The following is a 5,506-nucleotide window of genomic DNA, read 5'->3' as shown; positions in this document are numbered from 1 at the left end:
AAGCATCAGCACCTCCTCCTCCACCTACCCTCCCCCGTTTCAAAGCCAAACATTGCACAATGACAGAGGGAACAGCCTAGGGCAAGAGAGGGCTGATAGACGTGTGTGTGTGTGTGTGTGTCCATGCAGATATGTGGGTGTGTGTGCGCCTGAGAGAGAGAAAGAGTGCGGTTTTGTCTTCACATGTACCACAATATGTGCGAGTCAGTGTGTGTGTGTGTGTGTGTGTGTGTGTATGTGTGTGTGTGTGTGTGTGTGTGTGCTTGCATGTGTATGTGCCAAGGCAATCATGCGTCTACATGTGAGTGTATGCCGCACATCTGTTTAATTCAACATACTGTTTAAGTATGAGGCACACTCTGCAATGGGTGGGGGGTGTTATGCCCCTGCAGGTCTGAGCGAGGCCACCTGGCACGCTGCGAAATGTCACTCCACAGGGCACCAGGAAGCACTGACGGGTCAAAGGGGGACTAAAGAACACATGTGGAACACACACACACACACACACACACACACACACCCATCACACACATGAGAACCCAGTACGCCTGTCCACACTTTCTCCACACGCTGTGTGGGTGGCTTACGCCAGCTGACTCAATACCACTGCCATATCGCATCAGGTCATCTGCCCAGTGTAGGTATAAATGCCATGTTCGCTCAAAATGGCATGGCATGCCAATTCACTTATAAACCGAACATAAAAGAATGAGAAAACTTAAATGTTTAAAAAGAAGAATAAAACAACAAACTATCCCATCCATTCCAGTGATTCTGGTGGTCACATACTGCAGACTAACACAGAATCCCTTACAATTACGGCCGATGGGACATTAAGACACTGAAGATAAACAATTCCTCAAACAACTAAGAAAACTCTCTTGCCTTGTATAATGCATACGTGAAGGAATGAGTGAATTTATCTGTAAATGCCTGCCAACTGCCATTGTCTTATCCCAGCTGTTCAAAATATCAGATAGCTAGCCTTTACGTTTAACAGGGGGAAAAGAACAAGCCTCATGTCCTAATAAATGTCTGTATGTCCAAATGATCATCTAATATATAACGACATTTAAACTTTAATCAGCTACCAAGAACTGCTTTGTGTTATTGTCATGACAATTCCGCACTGGATAGAGCAGCAGCGCCTTGCTGCGCGCAATGATCATGTGTGACCTCTACTGGTGAACTTAGAATAATGACCACTTGCGGAACTTCTGTCGGGGCGAGCAGTCAATGGATTGCGAATCCAAACAGCTATTATCGGGACTACTTACACAGCCTTTCATATAATTTATTGAAGCCAAACTATTTGTCTCTCAGCCATTTTTAACAGACGCACTTGTATCTCTTTCTGTCAAAATTGGTTTGGTGTCGTTTTTGTATAGAATATAGCTGCAGATCACAGATGATGTCTATCAGCACCGTTTTATACTGAAGGTTAAAAGGTATAAGGCTCTCAATTAGTCTATTAACAGCACTGTCTGAGCACAAACAGACAAAAGTCATGTTTTTGTTTGTTTACACGTATTACTTGCAAATTATTACACGTGACTTGTTGCTGCTCATTCCTTTATTTGCATAAATAAAATAGTGTAATAAATGTATAATAGAAATAGATGATTTAGCTATTTTCACAGATAATGAAGGGCACACGGAACTGTCTTCTTTTGAAACCCTTCAGAAGAATATTTTACTGAATAAAATATGGACACATTTCTTTCCTGGCACATGAGTTATCTGAAACTGTAACTTAAAGGCTATTCTTGTGGCGTGAAGGACCTTTCATACTTAGCCTAAAACCTTTAATGAAGAAATGCATCGCAGCTGTTATTATTTGCTGTTTGCTGTTACTAATGATTATTATTATTATTAGTAGTATTAGTATTATTATAAAAGGCATTTTTTGTCATGAAAAGTCTATATCTATATATCAAACCTTGATGTTGGAACTTTGCCATTTTATATAGTAAATAATAAATTAACTGTATTGATGGACTGATTTGTTAAGTAGCCTAAGATGCGCAATCTTCTATACATCCCCACTCGTAGACGCCAAGTTTCAAATAACAAGATAATTTGCTGACCAGTGTGTATCTTTTTGCTCAAAGTAAGACACTTCCAAAGTAACAGCTTCTCGAAGCTTTGCCCTGACAACACACCACATCACACAATATTCGTTTCCAGTAATGCCAAATTGTACAACTGCTCAACAACGTTATCACAAAAGATGCCCTCAGTCCAACAAGAGAGATGTTGCTAAATTGTGCTGCAGCACACACCTGCCCCCAGATATCCCCCTCCTTCCCAAATCCTCCCCAAAACACCCCACCATATCCACCTACCCTTTTCCCACCCTTCCCGTTACTTTATAACGTCTCGCACTCAGATGGAAATTACTTACCACTTGATCTCCGGACAATATTTTCCAAAAAAGTGTTCTGAGGTGCCACCAGTCCTCTCTTTCCCCCGTGCATTCTGCGGGCGGGAGGCGTTGGTCAGGGTCGCACGCTTTGCGGAGGATGGTCGCAGAAGTGAAAAAGTCGGGGTGGGTATCTGTCGGTGGGATGGAGAAGCTCATGGTAACGCTGCGCCTTGCCTGGCTAGTCGGGGACTCTGTCTGTACCACTGAGCACTACAGAAGCTGCGAGCTGCGGGCTCCCCCGTGCGAATGCGCCTGCGCACTTGCGCTGGCGCGGTTGAGCCTCTAGAAACGGACTGGCGTAGGAATCTTCGATGCGCTCGCGCTGCTGTCTGTGATGAGATAGCTGCGCGCAACAGATGCAATGTGTTTTTAGTGTAGCGTGTGTCAGGAAGCAGACGTAATCCACTGCTATTGTCGCACCTAGGTTCTCACTCCGTCTTAGGTGGGTAATTATCACATAATTCTTTACAAAAGTATACTTACAAAATTCTACAGATGCACCACGTTTGATCCATGTTATATTACTTTAGTCTATAAAAGACTAAAAAGGCTTTGGCAGGCTTCCGCATCCCATGGTGACATATGCTAAAAAAGATAGATACTGGACAACTCATTTGAAGCTGAAAATGTATGTTTCATCACCACACATCTGTTGAAGTGACACGGGAATATGGATGGTTGCATTGATTGCACACTCAAGCAAGAATGATGTTTTGGCCATGGGTGGATTATGAACTTTCAGGCACCTGGGCCCAGATGTATAAAGGGCCCCCCACTAATTGTTGCTTATGTGGGAGGGGGGGTTTGGGGGTCCTCCCCCAGAAAATTTTTAATTTGTTTAATGTGATTTCCTGTATTCTGGTGCATTTTGGGGATGGCCAATACTAAATTCAATCAGATTCATAGCCTACATCCTGATTTGTTGATATTGAGGCAATGATTCCATGCAAAGGCTTGGGCTTCAGGGCCCCCTGACCTCTTGGGCCCCTGGGCCTGGGCCCGGTAGGCCCGTGCAGTAATCCATCCCTGGTTTTGGCCAAGGCTACCATCTTTCATGTGGGGAAAGTTTAATGTAAACAACATAGTGTAATACGAACTCGACTTTCGACTTTAATAGAAACTAAACTCCGACTCTGATATTTCCGTCATGATGGCCGGGTTTAAGTCTTTAGTCAAATTAAAACTGGCACTAAATACCAAGAAAACTAAATTTCACACGGGCACGGTCACACTCTGACCGCACATTACTTAGATGGCACTCATTTAGAGAGGGTAACCTCCTATAAATACCTTGACATGTAGCTTGATGACGAGTTATCCTTTGAAGTCCATATATATAGCCTATATATAAAAGGTGAGACCCAAGTTTTTATTTCAGGTTTTTATTTCCGTTTAAATAATTGCTTTCCTTTTACTGCAAAAACACTAGTCCAAAGTACCTTTCTCAGCATTAGATTATGGGGACATAATATATATGTATACCTCTCTGTGCCTCCTTAAGAAACTGGATGTTGTCGCTCTGCCTTGCGGTTTGTAACAGGTGCACCTTCTGCAACACATTGTATATTGTATGAAAAGGTTCAATGGACTTCATTGCATTTAAGAAGAACAATCCATATTTTAATCTTTATAGTAGGGCTGTCAAAATAACTGATTAATTTCGATTAATTAATCTGAGAAAAATAACTGATTAAAAAAATTAGTGCAGATTAATGGATTCGTATGACCTTTGACCCTGAGCCGTTCTAGTCAGTAAAAATTAGACTGTAAAATGAAGGAGAGAGAAGAAAACGTGCTGCCTGGATCATTGATTGGAACATTTACTTTTAAAAAACGGCCTGATGGTGTTGATAAAAAATAAAGTGTTGAAAATAAAGTCCTCTGCAATGTCTGCAGCAAGGAATTTGCAAATCACCGGAGTTAATCAACTCTATAGTCGCACATCAATGCAAAGAAATAAGTGTTGACATTGAGGGGAGTGTTAATTTATTTTCATTGTTTCCCCTAGGTTATTTAGATTAATTAATCACAGAGTATGTAATTAATTAGATTACTTTTTTTAATCGATTGACAGCCCTACTTTATAGCAAATGCCTTATTGTTATGTTATGTACCCTGTTATATTTGCAGTCTTCTGTCATTTCGTCCTACTACATACAGCACTCGTTCTTCATGCAAGCTGGAGGAGTCAGTCTACAATATCACGAACATGCCTGGAATGAGCTTCAACACACGCTCAACTTGGACTCCTTACCTTCCTTAAATGTTCTTAAAAGTACTTTAAAGTTAGCTTACACTGAACAGTGTCACTGCTGATAGTGTACTATTTCATGTTCATTATTCTTTTAGCTCTTCATAGCCTTTGTTGTCTCTGTTTCTGTGTCTTTGGACTGTGTTCATGTCCCATGTTGTCTATTCACTTTCTTTCCCAATTAAATCATTGCTGCCGTCTTGACCGGGACTCTGGCAGAGTTTGATTCTGAAAATGAGTGTACGTTTTACATAGATAGGTTATTAGTGTTATTTTACCCTTAATGGACCCTTTTAGTGTAGCCTAGAGATATCCCTTGCTGATTATGCCTCTGCAACAAACTTTATATTATAACAATTTACACCAGTTGTCTATAGCATCTTGAATATTAATACGCTACATAAACTTGCCATAAAACGCCACAATGCTGACTGGGAGAAAGAAAGAGAGAGAGAGAGAGCTAGAGAGAGAGAGAGAGAGAGAGAGAGAGAGAAGCGGAGCCCCCAACACGTGTCGGCGTGAGTGTGTAATTTCAGCAGCTGCAAAAACACTCGGCAGATATCGGACAAAGACTGATAAAAATGAGGGAGTTCAGCAGGCTTTACGACTGCGCTCCGCATATTTACTAGACATTGGCGTAGGTTAATCGCACCCCCTGTCCCAAGCACCACGTTAAACAGGGATATCCACTTCCAGTGTCGTCATTGAAATTCTATTGGTTTGGGAAGCGGTGTTGGGGACTATGGATTAACTTCCCCCTCCTCTGCCATCGAGCCCTCCCTCCCCTACGGTTCTGCTAAAGTTCCCTTGTTGAGTGTAAGGACAGAGCT

The sequence above is a fragment of the Alosa alosa genome, chromosome 8, assembly GCF_017589495.1.
Source record: "Alosa alosa isolate M-15738 ecotype Scorff River chromosome 8, AALO_Geno_1.1, whole genome shotgun sequence".
Classification (NCBI taxonomy): Eukaryota; Metazoa; Chordata; class Actinopteri; order Clupeiformes; family Clupeidae; genus Alosa; species Alosa alosa.
The sequence above is the reverse complement of the archived record's forward strand: the minus strand, read 5'-3'. Positions refer to the sequence as shown.